Source organism: Myotis brandtii, unplaced genomic scaffold, assembly GCF_000412655.1.
Source record: "Myotis brandtii unplaced genomic scaffold, ASM41265v1 scaffold876, whole genome shotgun sequence".
Classification (NCBI taxonomy): Eukaryota; Metazoa; Chordata; class Mammalia; order Chiroptera; family Vespertilionidae; genus Myotis; species Myotis brandtii.
In genome coordinates this window covers 1,092,071-1,110,005 of record NW_005371579.1, presented here as the reverse complement: position 1 = coordinate 1,110,005, position 17,935 = coordinate 1,092,071, and the positions used below count along the sequence as shown (strand labels likewise).

The 17,935-nt window shown below is 48.8% G+C and overlaps 1 protein-coding gene across 1 annotated transcript in view; it reads right to left on the bottom strand.

Moving 5' to 3' along the window:
* Positions 1–17,929, bottom strand: part of LARGE (like-glycosyltransferase) — a 457,548-nt gene extending 439,619 nt beyond the window's left edge. Inside the window, exon 1 of the mRNA XM_014532296.1 lies at positions 17,898–17,929. The gene's annotated coding sequence lies outside the window, so the exon portion shown is untranslated. The remainder of the gene's footprint in view (positions 1–17,897) is intronic.
* Between the last annotated feature and the right edge of the window lie 6 nt (positions 17,930–17,935).

Sequence of the window (17,935 nt, the reverse complement as noted above, 5' to 3'; positions counted from 1 at the left end):
CAGTGACAGTGTTAGTCCTGGTTGAAGAGCCACTGAATCGTGTGGAAGGCAGACTGGGCTGGAGGGAGACAGCAAGAGGCTGGAAGGCAGGGGCCTGGGTTTCACCATGACGTTGGTCTGACCTTGGTCAGGTCCTCTGACCTCCAGGGCGGAAGTATCTGCACCTGCCTCTTTGGAGGCCTCAGGATCCTGCACTTCTATGAGGTGCAGAGGGACAGTGAAGAACCTTACACCCAGATGATACTTATATTTCCTCCTTTCTCAACAAGATCATTACAAAATGCATCGTAAAGTAACACCAACCCACCAGGCAACTGTCTAAGACATCTCCCACCAGCGGGCGTCTTCTCCTGTCCACGCGGAACCCTTCCCTCCGGCCCCTCATTCCCTGAGAAGTTGTTCTCCAGGACAGCTCATTGCAAATATCGTGAACAAGTCCACTCCCGATTCCATCCATCAGGAAGTGGAGGAAAGATGGGTACGGAAGGACAGAATGTGCCGGGCCACAACGCCACAGCGTCCCCATCGGAAGTGAAGGCCACGAATCCCCTTCGCTGGGATGCAAGTCTCAGATGCAGACTGATGCCTGCAGCACGGGGACATCAACCTTCCTTTCCGCAGCCCGTCCAATTACCACATCTGCACCTCGCGGCGAAAAGAGAGCTCCCGGAGATGCCGCGCTTCCAGTGCGGCAGCCACAGAGCAACACTGATCCCCGAACTTCATCACCCATCGGAGAGGCACTGACATAAAACCGCCCAACGGCGCCCAACTCTCAAAACACTCTATTAAAGGACTCAAATTCCAAAAGGCAAAAAAAAGTGGCAAGATCTCCCGAGTTAAAAATGAAGCTGGGTTTTACAGATCATCAAAGCCCGTGCGTGGCGCAGCCCCGGGGGAGCGGCATAAAGAGGATTCCTTCTTGCCACGCGGTTCCGCTGGCTGTGCGAAACTTGCTGTAACAACCCAATAAACACCAGTGGAGTTAGAACAGGGTTGCTCTCAGGGAGACAGCAAGAGGCGAGACGTCAGGGAGACAGCTGGGGTTGTAGCATGGTTTCTTGCTACTTGCATGTTTCTGCCAGCTCACCTTGGGGGAAGATGCTTACCTTCTCTTATCAGTTTCCCGTGGCTGCTGTAACCAAACACCACAGAGCCGGTGGCTGAAACAACTGTTGTTGCAATAATAACAATATTATTGTTGTTGTTGTAAGAGGTAGTGGCAAAGAAGGTAGTTTTGCCTGCAAACAGGATAGAGAGCGAGCTGGGAGACAACCCAACCAGGTTGCAATAAGCCAGGCCATCCTGCTGGGAGCTCCAGTGCCCCGACAAGCAACAGCTGGGTGACTGTTAAACAGGTAAAAGGAGAAATGAAACAGAGCAGAGTGACGTGGAGGACACCCAGCCCCGGGAAACGGATCCAGCTGATGGGGATAATGCTAAGATCTATGTAACAAAGTGAGACTTCTGCAGAGCTCGGAGCTTCTCAGAGAAAACACGCAGCTACGCACGCATTCTGACAGCGACATATACTATGCTTTGTGCAAAAGGAAGCTGGAGACCCCCACATCCTTTCAGAGGGTTGTTTCGGTTTGTTTTGTAGCTTTCTTTCCACTGCAAGTTGTTGGGAGAAGGCATTCTGAAAACATCCTTAACCTCTGCCCCGGGAAACCTCTTTTGAATATCAAAATACAATTCATGAAAACAAACCAATAAAACGACCGCAAAGCCCCACGCTCTCCATGAAAGATTCAAGAGCTGGGAAAGATATCTCAGGATTTGCATCCACGCGGTACCCGCAGGGCAGAGTGAGTGGTCAGCAAGTCAGGGCGAGGCAGGTGACCGGCCGGCCGTGTAGGACACCCTCGGGGTGGCGCTCCCCGAGCACCTCTGCAGGCAACTTGCTCCTTGTTTCTGGCGAACCAGGAGCTCAGGTCAAACACGCACACTTCCCAAAGGGCTTCTAATTGAAAAATCACACAGGACATGTCATGTGTCAGGGCCACATGCTCATTCCAAACCATGTACTGGGAATAAGAGACATCTGTCACCCCGGGGCATTCGGACATCACTGGGAGTATGTCCCTGAAGTGCTTTCTCGGTGTGAGTGGGTTTGACCCCTAGGTTGAGGGTGGGAACAGGGGATGGACCTTGGAGGTAAAGTACAACTCAGGGAATGAGTGATGGATTGAATTGTGTCCCCCCAAGAAAGACATGTTGAAATCCTATGCCCCAGGACCTCAGAATGTGACTATCTGTGGAAATAAGGTCTTTTCAGAGGATTCAAGGTAAAGTGAGGTCAGTCGGCTGGGCCCTAATCCAATATGATGGTACACTTATAAAAAAGGGGAAATTTGGGCAAGGAGACTGGTGTACAGGGGAGACAATGGGAGGGTACACAGTGAGAAGGTGGCCAGGTGGCTGGAGTGAGGCCCCTCTAAACCAAGGGTGGCCGAGGATTGCCAGCCAACACCAGAAGCTAGAAGGGGCAAGGAAGGATGCTCCCCAAGCTCCATCAGAGAGCTCAGCCCTGCTGACACCTCCAGACGCCTGATGAGGACTTCTAGCCTCAGAACTGGGAAACCATACACTTCTGTTGTTTAAGCCGCCGGCTCTGTGGTGTTTGGTTACAGCGGCCACAGGAAACTAGTAAGAGAAGGTAAGCGTCTTACCCAAGGTGGGCTGGCAGAAACATGCAAATAGCAATTAACCGTGCTCTGTCAAAACTGCTACCTCCGGGGCCCTGTTCGCTCAGAGACTGTGTGGCCTGATTTCAGTAAGGACAAGCTCTTAGTTGCGGAACACAATCCACACTGGCACATGAAGAGGTGGTGGGTGGATATTTAAAACTTCATCCTGGTCCCAGGTAACATATGTGTACCCACAGGTCCTGCAGCAAAAAACTCTCCAAAACATTAGATGATTAACATTTCTGAATTGCAGGTAAGCACATTTGGGGGGGGGGGGGTTGTTGGTCATTTTTGACATGAAAAGACTACAATTTGATCAACTCCTCCCCAGCTCTTTTCAGCTGTGATGTGACTCCATTACAAGCATCAGCAGACCAGACAATGAGCACACAGCCAGATTAAAACAATGACAAACCAGGAGAACAATGACAACTGCTTAGCAGAGCAGAATAACGGCGGGCTTGTCATCTGTGTAAAGATGAGGGCTGGGTGTGAACGGAAAGGGATTTCTGACATCACAGTGGCCTTTGAGGGACTTGGGTCAAACTGACTCACAAAAACCAACACTGGCAAACCTGGTCCCCAAGACACAAAACATAGAATGGCAAGAAATGTCTTTCCCACACACCAGCCCTGGGACAAGGAGAGAGCCCAGATCTCTAAGACAAGCTGCTGGTCTGACCAACAGCCCCCGACCTCATCCCCAGAAAGTCATGAAACCCATTTCACAACCTAAGTCAGGGTATTTCAGGGATGTTGTTACTGCCACCGTGGGAGCAGCACTGAGCTTAGGGAGGCAAAAGGCCCAGATTTCCACTATCAACTCCCAAGCATTTTTGGTAAATTCACAACCTGTTTATATCTCTACACTTTGTCTCCTCTCTGCTCCTATTAAAGGGGAAAGAGTACCCAGATAGTAAACTTACCATCCCTGAAGTGGTCAGAGGTGAATCCATTAGTAATTTGTATTGCAAATGAGGTTTGTACATTAATATCACTTTTCAAAATATAACCCATTCACAGCATTAAAACAACATAGTGTTACTGTGGGCTAAGTTGTGTCTCCCCCACATGCAGATGTTGAAGCCATAACGCCCAGTACCCCAGAGTGTGACTGTATTTAGAGATGGGGTTTTTAAAGAGGTGATCAAGGTAAAATGAGGTTATTATGGTGTGCTCTAATCCAATCTGACTGTGTCCTTAAAAGAAGAAGAGTGCTTAATCTAAAGTGTAATGTAGGAGCTTTAGGAGACATTGATGCCCCTGAATTCTATGAAAAAAAAGTTATACATATTTAGGTGCACAAGGGTCTGGGCAGAAAACCACTTAGGAATTACTCACTCCAAACTTCAGGATCTCAGGGGGAAGTACAGTACAACGATCCTCAAGCTTTCTTTGAATTCTGAAATTTGAAGAACTTGTATAATTTTTTTTTTTTACCTTGCCTATTTTTAGGCTGACATCTAACGTTTTCATCATAAACGAAATCATTCCTACAGATGTAATTTTCAGCATATCGTAAACATTAACATTTTAAAATAAAATTTCACATCACATTTTTAAATGGGATCTAGCACTCTGATACCCATCATTAATTTTAAAAATTCAAGAGCAAGTTATTTTTTTAAACTCTGGAAATGATAGATCATTCCTTACCAGGAGAAAGGGGTCCAAATGCCCAGATTCTAGCACCAAGTTTCACCAGGGAAAAGAGAGTGTGGACAGGGGCAGCCCTGCGGTGCCCTCTTCAGAAGGTTCCCACACCCCAATTTCAAACAGTTCCTTTGACTGGTGTTCCTTGAGGTTTTTATACCCAGAGCAATGTACCAGAGAGTAACATCAGTGTCGGGGAAGACATGTGACTTTATAAGATGGGGAAGGGATGACTGTGAAAAGGGAGGTGGGAGGAAGAACTGTGGCCCTGGTGGGGGTGGTCTCAGGCCAATCAATTTCAGGGACAGGTCCCTATGTGAGGCTGGAAATCTGGAATCGACTCCCTTAAAACTTTCTGTACCAGCATACTCCGTGGAAAGTCTTCCCGTCTTCCCAGGGGTTTGTATATTCCAGTGTGCAGTGACCTGGGGTGAGCAGATTATGGGACAGAGATTAAGAGAAAATAGTCTGGACACAGAACTGAGTTCCACTCTCTGGCTTTGTCACTTGGGCAAATAGCCATGTCTCTGAACTGGTTTCCTCACCTATAAAATGAAACTGCTCAGCTCACAGGGCTGCAGGGAGGACTGCAAGCATCGTTCACGTAGAGCACAACTCAGAATCCCACAGAGACATCCAATCCATGGGAGCCGTCACTGTTACCACCATTATTACTGTGACCTGCTATTTTAAATACTGTTAATCAGAACTGGCCAAGAAAGAATCCTTTCCTATGTCATTCACTGGCTCTCATCTCCCTTACCTATCAGAGCCCAAATTTCCATTGAGAAAAAGGAGCAAAGGAGACAGAAAGCTCATGGCCTCAGGGGATGAGTGAGCAAGCATTTGCCTTTACTTCAGAGCTTCTGCAAACTTCCTGCGATCTCTAGCCAGTGCTGAAAAGTGAAAGACGGTGGCCCCCTCTTGTCCCCGGGAGTCATCTGTGTTCTTACTTTAGCAAACACCACCACCATCCTCAGGGATGAAGAGCAGGTGGTGGAGGAGAGGGGAGAAAAAAAATGGAGAAAGTCTAAATAATAACAACAATTACAATAGCTAACACATACTGAGTGTTTTCTGAGTGCCAGCACTGTTCTAAGCATTACACACACATTAACAGATTTAATGAGCTCAAAAATGCTGTTTCAGTAAGAGTTATGGACAAACCCAAGCAGAAGAAAAAAGGAAAATGTCAAAAACTAAGACCCAGAGAGCGGATCCCTCTGTGTGTATGAAGTCGGACCACCGCTGGAAAAGCAGCAGGGCTTCCTGAACCATGTAACCAATGCCCACGCCAAGTGCAAGTTCATAAAGTTTTGCCAGTGCCTGAATCACACAAACTCTGCCCAGGGTTCATCTGTCACTCCTCCGTGATTCATTAAGCAAACCTAGTCATGCAGCATCAATGCCTGGCGTGCAAGGGCAGTGTAATAAAAACCCAAATGGACCTCACAAACACTAGAGACAGGACGAAATATTCCAACATAAACACACGGCTATCCAGAGCCGAGTCTCTGGGCACTGCTGCTGAGCTTCTGCACAAATTTATCCAGTTCTCCCTAGCCACTCCTCATCCTGTCTGATAATTTCTCAATCAATTAGAACTGCCATTCTACACCAGGTTCCCTAAAGAATGGGGAATGGTATTAAGCCTAGTGAACAGAAACCATGCCCAAAGTTTCCAGCAGCACCTAGGGATCCACAGTGCAGCCAGAATGAATCAAACACTTGAGGATAAGGACTGAAAGAGAGGTATGCTCTGGGTTGTCTGATGATGACTGCCAAGGACTGATTTTCTTCATCGGGCTTTTAAAAGTCTAAGAGAAGGAAGAAGAGGGAGATGTGAGGGTGGTGGCAACAGAGAAGTTGAGATTGCACTGACCAAGAGAAGGGGTAGTGACAGGGGTACAAAGGGTCTTCAAGTTTCTCCTCCCCCTTCAATATTCAGCCTTAAGGATTTGCATAAAGACATATCTCCTGGTCTTGAAAGAAGGCGAGAGCACCTCCTCCACCTCCTCCTCCATTTCCACCACCTCCACCTCCAGGTCACCTCCATCTCCACCACCACCTCCACCTCCAGACATCTCCATCTCACCATCATCACCACCATCACATTCCTTGAAGGCATCACTGTGCCCCAGGGAAGGCCTACCACCATTCTGGTCATTGGCAAAGGGGCATACATTCTTTAGGTTCCGGAATACCTTCAGAAGCTTACTCACATCCCACCATGTACCCCTGCAGCACAGTGTAGTACTTAGGTTCAGCAGGAAAGGGTTATATTATGCCTGGACAACAAATTCAATGAAATCTAAAATCATCTCCACCATCAGCACCACCACCATCACCATCACCACCATCTCCATCCCCACCACCACCTCCACCTCCAGATCACCTCCACCATGCGTTGGGTAGACAGCATGTTCCAAGCACATGGTGAAACACTGAAGATTCCCCAGAGTCACCAGATGCGGTCTTCACGGAAAGGCTCCCACACTCTGGCACGACAGCCGCCTGGGAGAAGCGGGAATCCGGTGCAGAGCGGGCAGCAGCAGAGCCAGGACGAGGTACCGATGCCATCCAGCACCCAGCATCAGGAAAAGCTTGGAGGAAGGGCCACCTGAGCTGGGTTTTGAAGGAAAAACAGAAGTGTCCCAGGCAGATAAAGAGGAAAAGAGCTTATCAGGCAGGAGAGACCAGGTGCACAGCTTGGCAGGCTTGGGGAGAAATAACCAGGAAGGAAGAAAAATAATGAGTTAGTGATTGGTGACGCATGAAACAGGGGAGAGGGGGGTGAGAGAAGATGAAGCTGCAGACAAAGGCAGGGCCCAGCTCATCACATGCTTCGAGTGCCCTGATAAGAAGGCTGGATATTTTCCAGTGGCCGATAGTAAGCCAGTGAGGGGAAACACACAGAACATTCTAGAAAAGCCCTCGTTCTTGGAAGATTAAAAAACATAAAGCCTCTCTATCTGTAAGGGATTGGGCCATCCAATTTGAAAAATTCTGTTATCCAGAATGGCTTACTCTCTGATTCTAAAAAGTGTGCTCTGTAATCTCTCGGCAAGGCCGTCCGAGGGCAGAGAAACACACCTGCCACGGATGCCCGCACAGGCTGCGCTTTGAAGGTGACTCGGAGCCCAGGTGTCGGAGCCCCAGCCCGTTTGCTCTGCCCCCCCTCCCCCCACAGCTGCTTTGGGAACCACTCAGGAGGAAAAGAAGAATTTTCTCTACTACGTCCCTCATAGGGTGTCATCCAAGGCCAGGCAAACAGTTGTTCTATAACCCTGGGTGCATTTGAATAAACTCCCAATAAGAGAGGCTCCAGAGAATCTATTTCCACCCAAGCACCATCCCCGAGCCCGGCCAAGCCAAGGGAGAAAGTGTTATTTTAAGAATGGCTGCTAGTGTCACACAGACTTTATTTTAAGGAGGTCGATGTTCAGTGGGCCTTCCATACCAGAGACTGATGGGAGGAAAATTCGGGAGCCTCCCTCAGCTTCTACCCCACCGGACAGCTCTAGCCCCGGGGCCTTCAAAACTTCACATACTGACTCACACAAAAGCCTGTTCAGTGACCTCCCAGCTTCCATCTCTCCTCACTCCAATGTGCCCCCGGTACCGTTATGAGGTCCATCTTCCTAAAACAGAGCTTCCAGTAGTTCACACACCATCCTCCTGATCAAGTCACCCTGCCTTCAAAGCCCACAGCCCCAACCTAGCGAGCCAACTGCATTTCCAATTCCTTGCTAAGAGAAACCCAAGCCGGCTTATTCTGCAACCCCAAAATACACACTTGTGCACTGTCGATCAAACCTGGCCACGCTACCTCTCTGTAATTCCCCCATTCAAATTTTAATTATCCCGTGTCCAAAGCCTCAACGCAAAGCCTACCTCCCTGGAGTTTAAACAGCTAAAATAAGCTCCCACCCCTGATTCCCCATCAAATTTCGGCTCCGACAGTCCACAACCATTAATTGCACTGCCTCATCGTTTCCATTGTTGCTCTGAGCTGTTCATTTGAGTCTTCTATTGTTGCTTAACTTATCACACAATTTTCTACAATCTCTGCAACTATGTGGGCAAGGACAGAAGGCTTTCAGTGCAATTTAATAAATGTTTATTAAAGGATTCCTCCGTGTTAGAAGCGAACGTGGCAGGATGCTCCCATAGATACAAGGATGGGCGTCACCCAGTCACGGTTCTTAAGCAGCTGGCACATGAGTGAGGGAATAAGGATGCAGATATTGGCAATCCCAAGCACAAGGCGACAGGCACAGCCCTTGGGGTACTTGGGGTAATTCCTCCTCTCACCCTGTTCTTCCACCACCTAGTCACCAAGGCACAGATCTACTCTCTCCTCTGACCCCCTCAAACGTGATGCTACCCCCCACTGGGTGCCCACTGCTCTCCGTTAGCGTTTCATTCGCTCGCCCAGACAGGGCTGCCAGATGGGTGGCAGGTGCTCTCCTCACCTGTGTGTTCCTGATGTCAAGCAGGAACCTGCACAGAGCAGTTTAGTGAACAGTGGCTCCATCAGAGACAGAGTGTACAGAGCCCTTGGCAGGAAGGAGAGGTTTCGACCGGCAGGACAGGTAAGAGGATGGGGAGTCTGATCCAGCAAAGGGACAGCAGTAACAAGCCCCACTGGGGAAGCAGCCAGTAGGCTAGAGGCAGAGAAGACCTTCAGAGGGTCGCAGGACGTACATACAGTGAAGCAGAGACGTGGGGAAGCAGGGGCGAGGTCAGCGCCCAGACAGCAGGCTACGTGGTGAGTCCCAGCTCCATGCTTCAGGCTGTGTGACCCGGGCAAGCCTCAGCTGCCACCTCTACAGAGTGGGCGTGTGAGACCAGCCACCTCCAAGGGCTGCTGTGAAGATGAAACGCACAAAATGCTCAGATGGAAGAGCGCCTGGCACCAAGGACGCAGTTGAGAATTGTGCCCTTGGGGTGGAACAGACGGAAGCAGGGTGTGTGGGAGGCAAGGGAAGGGGGCAGAGGATGGACCCCTGAAAGAGATGGGGTGTGAGAAGGCACAGCCAGGCTGCCCCAGGTGCACAGGAAGCCTGGTTCCCACCCTCCTCCCTCCTGGGTCATTCTCTTGACCTCCCCGGCCTTAGTCTCCACAGCTGTGAACCGAAGCTGTTGGTCTAGTGCCGTGGTTGGCAAACTGCGGCTCACGAGCCACATGCGGCTCTTTGGCCCCTTGAGTGTGGCTCTTCCTAAGCCTTAGGAGTACCCTAATTAAGTTAATGACAATGTACCTACCTATATAGTTTAAGTTTAAAAAATTTGGCTCTCAAAAGAAATTTCAGTTGTACTGTTGATATTTGGCTCTGTTGACTGATGAGTTTGCCGACCACTGGTCTAGTGGGGCTCCACGCTCCCTCCCAGCCCTGGTGTTGTCTCAGCTCTGCGTTACCCAGAGAAGGCATCCGTGAGCATTTACAATACTGAAAAGCCCAGATGGGAAGGATTCACACCAACAGCAAAAGGGGAGAAGACACCCAGACAGCAGAGGGCAGCTCGTCCTACTGAGGTCAGGGCACTGCGTCCTTCCCTCCCCTCCCTCGACTCAAGTGCACCTCATCCTCCTGACACGAGAGCCACGCCTCTCGCCTACATCTACATCCACATCGTCTGGGAACTGTCATCACCAGCTCTGAAATACTATCATTAACCATCCATCCTAAGCCTTGTTGCATTTCAAATGCTTTTCAAGTCACTTTCTTCTTTTTTTTATTTCTTTTTATTGAATTTTAGAGAGTGAAGAAGAGAGAGGGATAGAGAGAGAGAAACATGAATGATGAGAGAGAATCATCAATTGGCTGCCTCCTGCACACCCCCTCTGGGGATCAAGCCCACAACTCGGCAATGTCTCCTGCACACCCCCTTCTGGGGATCAAGCCCACAACTGGGCAATGTACCCCTAACCTGAAATCAAACCAAGATCTCTCGGTTCCTGGGTTGCCACTCAGCCACTGGGCCACACGGGCCGGGCTCAAGTCACTTTCAAAACAACCTGGCACATGCATTTGAACATGGTTTGGACCATGACCCCTCCCCTCAAGCCAGAGAGGTCCAAGTCCCTACAAACGGAGAGGAAAGAAGCACACAAGACATTCTGGTATTGTACTTCCCTCGCCTTTTTACAAAGCCTTCGGTGTCTGAAACACAACAATGGTCCCTAAGAGAACTCATTTGCTGATCTGAAATGTCCTTCACATTTTTAAAATGACAGCTTCCTGCAGAGGCCTCAAAACATCCAAGTCTGTACACCCACAGGAATTCACTCACCTCTCCCTCCCCCATCACCCTGAAAACACGACCACTCAGTATTCATTCATGAAACAAGTCATCCCGCGTGGACACGAGTACTGAGGAAGAGTGGACCCACCTAAGCACAGGCACCAAGCCTGGAGGCGGGACAAGGGCCACCTGGCTTCTCACTCTGCCTGTGCCTCCTCCGCTGGCTTCTGGAGCGACTACGAAATGCCATTCCCAGATGAGAGCTGACATCAGTCAAGGAGGCTGGTCCACAAATAGTGTTGGCCTATGAAGGACCTACGTCATGGGGAGGGATGGTTCCCAGTAGCCACAGAAATGTGAACCTGACTCAATCGTAGCAAACGTGTTCAATGCGGCCAAGGCAAGCCCAACCACAGAATAACTCTGAAGAGCCCCTGATCTCCTGCCGAATTTAAATTAAAAAAAAGAAAAAAAAGGAAAAAAGGAAGGATGAAATCCCCACACGCCCATGTTCTGCTGTCAGTCCTCCTAAATCTGAATGCGACCATGGAGAGCTAGAGAGATCAGCACGCTCTTTCTTCCCAATTGGCCTGGGTCCTTCAGAAAGAAAAAGCTATGCTAAGAGCAAAACCTCCCCAGGCAGTCAGGGCTCCATCTCCATCTGCCGGTCCAAATCTCGGCCCCTTAATGTGACAAGAGAGGCTAAAATTATGGGTGAGACTGCACTTTCCATTCTGGCCGCGGCCTGTGATTATCTACAACTCCAGGTTGCCCAAAATTACCTCTGCAGCCTTAAATGCCTCACATTTTATTTCATTCCTAGAACAAATTCTCTTTTGGAAACTTTCCTAAGAGATAAAGGAACAAAACACCAAAAGCCCTAGATATTTCAGCTGCGGGGAAGAGCCAGTAGGCAAGCATGATTTTGAGGGTTTTTGTGGGGTTTTTTTTTAAATGTCTCATGCATATCGCCTCTACTGTATCTTTAGGAAGAACAAAATTAATCCCCTGTCTCTACAATTACGAAGACTTGGAATCCTGGGAACGTACCTAATTTACTGTATAAACCACCCTTGGCCTTGATATATTCTTAGAAGAATGTGAGGGTGGTTAGGGAACTCGCATAGGAGGGTGGTTATGAGTGCTGTCTCCGGGAAGAATGGTAGTTCAGTGAGCAATCTGAACCCAAGTAAGTGACATGATGTGGTAGGTCAGTGGTCACCAAGGATCTGGAACTACTGTACTTGTTCCTGTGTTTTAGATAGTAGGCTCCTTGGCACGTGGACCTAGTGAGTGATTTGCTAAAACATTTGAAAAAGTTCCTACTTGATTTTAATGCAATAAGCGAGGCTCCCCAAAGCATCCATCATGATTGTGTTCATCGAATAACTTGAAATGCAACTAGCCCTTTTGAAAAGGCTGGCTCTAAATCCCTTTTGTTAAATAAAAACCTCTCGTACCCCCAACAACTACTTAACTCTAAATGATTTGCTTTGCTTTTAAGATCAGATTGTATATGCCAAGTTCTCCTAAAATAGGGCACTCTTGTACTTAGCTTCAATCGTGAAATAATAATGTAACAAACCTTAAATTTACATTGTGCTTACTTCCAGGAGGCCCGTGCCAGAGTGGTGAATAGCCTTCTTTTAGCAACTCAGGTATATTGGGAGGCATGAAAGTACGTCCATTTGCATTCTTCCTGCCTATGCTTCTACACGATTGCTTTCCTGTGTCTATGCTTCTTCCAAACATCCTTCCCTACATCCTCGCCCGATAGCTCCCCTACTAAGCTAAGCTCCCAGGACACATGGAAGGGTTCCCCCTTTCCATGGTAGAGTCCAGGCTTTGCAAAATCACAAAAGGTCAAGTCAGCTTTCATCAACTTAATTTGGGGAAAAAAATTACAATTGTTAGCATGCTTTTTATCACAAAGCATTTAACTCTCAAGTGGTTCTCAAAGAACAATGTAACATTCCAGAACCAACAGGTTTGCACAATACACAAAGTCTAGCTGCTTTTATATGTGAATGACCTTATACATCAGAGAGGCTCTAATGCTGTCTGCATTATACAGACTCTTCCCCCAGACACAGCCGACTTGGAGATTCTTTTCTTCAGCATCGCATCCTTACAATGTTTTATGTTTCAAGGTACCCAAGCCTTTGAACTGGCCAGACAGCTTCCCATTACACAGCTAGAAAGCTAGGAATAGTCCAAGCTTTGCCCCTCAATAGCTTAAGCAAGACCTTTCCCTCTCGGGGCCTCTAAATTCCTAGTTACCAGACAAAAAAAAAAAAAATTCACTTATGCATACAGACAGGCTTAAGCCCAGAAAGGTCAAGAAGTATTCTAAGGCCACACAGTAAGTCAGCAAAGAATGAGGCAACACTCCCTTGCCTCCCACTCAACACAAGGAAGGATGGTAAAGACCACACACACACACACACACACACAGGCTTCTTTTACCCCCAGTCCTGGCTCCTGTTTCTGAAAACCTAAATATACTTGGCCCAGGAGATTGCTGCTGCAACGGTGATTTTCCATTCTCTCTAATACCCTCTGGCGGTTACGCTGTTGATTTTCTTCCTCGCTGCACAGTTTCCTCATTCCACAAGACACATGCACGCACATACCCATCCTCAAAATTATAAAACTCCTCCTTTTTCAAAAGCAAAAAAAAAAAAAGGTGAGGCCAGAACTGAAGTGATTCAAATACAGGAACCTTGTTCGAGTGTTAAATATGACCATAACTCTACCCAGAAGCACATCTGACAAGATGGAATTTGTTCTCACGGAGGATTCTTCGCCGACGATATATCACTTGCCAGTAACATTGTCATTTCTCCCACTGCTGCATAATCTCATAATGAATGCCCCAGATGAAACCCATGTACACAAGAGGGCAGACTGATGGTGCTTAAGGGACCTTTCCTTTATTGCATTGCTAACAGTTTGTTAAAGAACAGGCCAAATGTTACACGTCGACAAATAAATGACAAGAAAAAGAAATTTTCTTTTTCTGTTTTTAATAACAATGTGGGATGGTCAACAAGTACTCTTAGATCTTATCCATCCACTGTTCTCGCCACTATTTGCATACACAGAGCATGCAGCTGAGGTACAGCACTCAGCATGGAATCCTTTGAAACGATTTCCCTTGAACATCAAGCTTGCTTCCCTCCCAAACATCCCGTCTTCCAGCCACACGAACTACTCCTATCCTGCATTCGCACGACACACCTGAAGGTTTCCATGTGGTCCCACCTGCCCGGGATGCCTTTTCCTCTCTACCACCCTGGTGATATCAAACCCACCCTTTGAACAAACCTGCACAATAGCACTCGGCTCATAGTAACGGTTCAATGCCTGCCTCCCCGGAAAGACTGTAAACTAAACGTGCAACCTCTGGAGCCTCCACATAGAGCGTGGGATCTGTGATTATTTGTTGAGTTCAAAGAAAAAAAGTCTTCTAAAATACAGTTCAGTACACCTTAACTTTACTGGCTGCGGCCTACGGCTCTCCGAATATCAGAATGGTCAGAGGGAAACCAAGGCCTCTCAAAGTCAAATGCTCCGGGGCAGAGCAGCCAAGCCTGGTCAACACTAGTGGGTCCTGTGTGGTGGCTGTAATTCAGAGGTGTCCTCAAGGCCAGCCTCCTGCCTCAATGTCTCCCTCTACCTGTACCTCTGCCATCTGGCTTCTCTGAAATTCACAAGACTTCATCATGCCTTAGGACCATAGTATATCTCCTCTCCAAGACCAGTTTTCACTAGTCGATGCTCAATGGCAAATTTAATAGTGTTTTCCTGTTCCAATCTCTTACCCCTCGGCTAGACTGCACCTGTGAGAATCAATCTATAAAGCCTTAATAGCCGAAATAAAGCTTTATGCTGACCATTTTCCCTAGACCACAACAATCGCTCCCCTCAAACCACCTAAATAAGCACTAAACACAGGGGTAAATGATCAAAACCACCGTCGAGCAGGCCCCAGAGTTCAGGGAGATAGAATAACTCATGCAGGTTCACAGGTTCCAAACACAGAGTCTAATTCCACATGTCCACAAGCTGGGATGGGTCTTCAAACTCCACCAAGACCTAAATCTTGGCAACATTTGCCCTTTTTCGTGCCAGTATTCTAAACTGGGTCGTCTCTTCTTGGACTCTGCCTCTTACCTGTCCTGTCTTCCCACCTCTGGAGTCAGCTTTGATGAGCCCTGGCCACTGTGGATAAGGTGAGCCTGGGCAATGGGGCTTTGTTCTTCAGCAAAATAGAATTATCTTCCAGTTCTGCAGGAGGAACGCTAGACATGAATGATGCAATACTGTTGACCATGCAAACCTGGACACTAACCACTTCATACTGTTAGCAGTGTAACTGCATTGTCAAATGTCATGGTACATCTGTAGACAGCTGACACTTGGAAACCACGCCGGGTTTAGTGACACCCACCCACACACAGTGGAAAATCGACACATAACTTTTGACTTGACAGTGGGCGGTTCGCATCCACAGATTCAACCAATGGAAGATGGGAAAGTTATTTTTGATCCGCTGTTGGGGAATCTGTGGTTGGGAATGTGAAGATACTGTTTCCCATCAGGGTTTGATGAATCCCCGGAATTCATCGGGATAGGAAACGCCGACTATATTTCCTGAAAAAAAAAAAAAAAAATGTGCACATAGGGGCACCCACACAGTCCAAACCCCATTGTCCAAGGGTCAGCTGTAAATATAAGGAACGTACTTCTAAGAGGATGCTAGTGAGAAACTGCATGTTTAGTGGGGTCGAATCTGGACACCATCTAGAACGGAGGAAACCTGGTTTTATGAAACCTGCTGAGATGCGCGGTCCAAAATCCAAAAAGGAGACTTTTGATTACCAACTCTTAGGGAACTTCAAGTCAGCATGGTCTAATGCCCAAAGAATAGAGTTGGCAGGAGGGTCTGTCTCCCAAAAATGCATAGTGCTCATTGCCTGGCCAGTGTGACTCAGTGGTTGAGCGTCAACCTATGAACCAGGAGGCGGTGGTTTGATGGGTGTGCAGGAGGCAGCCGATCAATGATTCTCATCACTGATGTTTCTATCGCTCTCTCTTCCTCTCCCTTCCTCTCTGAAATCAATAAGAATATGTACATATTTAATTGTATAGCGCTCATATACTTGCAGATGATATCTTAAGTTTTTCAGTCTCACCCAACACAGTAACCCTTGGCAGGTCCCCTGTTCTGAGTTGTCCAGACGACACTTTCGATGTGAGCAGGCCCATCGCCAAGCACTGGGAACCCACTCATCAATGCAAGCACGCACTGGGTACCAAAACACTGGCTGCACGAGCCCTACAGGTAAAGCGCAGCTCTTTGCTACGTGGACCCTTGGGTTCCCTTCCCTGGTGGCGGAATAGAAAGCTGGTCCCCCTAGTGTCCTGCCACTGGAGGTGGCTTCCGATGGGAGACACTCCTCACGCTGCATCCAGTTTACAGCACAAGCTCAGGAACCCGGAACCAAACCTCCGCCGCCACCGTCCCCAGGACCTATGGTGAGTCGAAACCTTTTATTTCATTGCGGAGGCCCTTCTAGTTAAGGTTAAAAAGGCAAAGGAATCTGCATCCTCTCATATCAAAAAGTTAACCCACAACCCGGCCTACTCCACTAAGTGAAGGCGGCCCACACTTTGTTAGTGATGATTTCCGCCTGCTGGAGAGGAATCGATCAAAAACCTCTCTATCCTGGGGGGGCGGGGGTCCTTTCCCCACCACTCTTGAACACCCACTAAGATCTCAATCTTGGCGGCTTTTGCCTCGCTAACCCAGTTCGTTTTCCTCCCGGTATGGAATGAAGAGGGCCAGGCTGGAGAAAGGCGTGTTTTCCTCAAAGCAGTTTTCACTGAAGTGAAGTGCTCTCGAAGCATAAAGGTACACTAAGAGACGTGTGAAACCTTACAGCCGGGTGGGGGCTCCGCATGCCTGTGAGTCATTCATTCATGTCACCCACCTGTGCGAGACCAGACAAGAAAACCACCCCTTGTCCCTTTCCTAATTTAGAACCTGCCCTTACCTTAAGCCTATGAAAGCTGGCTCCTGAGGTGGGAAGACAGGCGAGCTGAGGAACACTAACCCGAGGTGACAGCCTCTACAAGTGAATAAGCGCTTTGGGTTCCCACCGTGTCACAGAGCCGGCATCAGCAGTAGGTGAAGTGGAAGCCCCACCTGCCTGCAACGCCCCCCCTGCCCCCGCCCCCTCAGTCCCCATTAAGGAAGCCAGAGCCTGCGCGCTCTCTTGGGGCACTTACATAAGACCCTGTGAAACTTCCTGTGACATTCACAGAAAATGTAAGCGGCTATTTTGCTCCCCCCGGAGATCCTTTTAATGGACCGAGTGACAAAATTCACGGATTTGGAATTCAGCAGACCACTGAGGCACATCATCAGCTCAGGGACAGAAAAAAATCCATCCCCACTAAACAGGGTCACTGGGGGGAATGGGGGGGTGGGGGGTAGACTCAATGTCAGAGAGACAATCTGTTCCTCCGAGGTGACCCATTTACAATCAGACTGTTCCAGGGGGAAGCTCGTCGGTGTAACAAATTTCAAACAGGCAAGACAGGCTTTGCAGAACGGAGGCTCCTTAAAGAGAGCGTGAAAAGAAGGTAAGAAGGCGATGAAGAAAATAACTTAAGGATGCAAACTTTGGAGCCAGGCACTCCACCTTCAGAAGCAGTGGCGTTCCCCAGACTGCCTGGGTCGCTACAGACAGATCGCTCGTCACAAGCAGCCTGGTGACACTCCGGTTGGGTTTCCTCTCCACAGACATCGCTGCCACCCAACCACTCTGTCCTATAGAGGGACTCGCTAGCTGTGGCTGCTCACCCCAAATCCGCCTCCACTCTCTGCAACGAAAAGTTCTTCCCAGCCTCAGGAAAAGGCAGGTGGGGATCGTCCAGGAGGGATCGCTCCAAACACAGAAGACCCCCTCCACCCCCCAAAGCACAGGGGGTTAGGGGTGAGGGGTGCAGACACATCCCCTCCTGTTGCTAACGGGAATTTTCTTGCTGGCTCCCTGTTAACAGACCTTGTGCCTAGAAGACTGGCAGGCCCTGGGACGGGTCCTGGGGACAAGAGTCTAAGAGTCTGGGACTTGCACTTGCAACCTCCTCAGGGCTCTGGGCCCAGGCAGCGGAGGGTGTGACCACACGCCCTCTCTCCGCGCCAGTACAGGGGGTACCAGCTACAGGTTCGGAGAACTTGTCCAGCGCCGCTCACCGGGCGCCCCGTGGCGGCTCCCTGGCACCCCGGGCACTTACCTTGGCCGTGCCCGCTGCCAGGCAGAGAGAGACCGCGA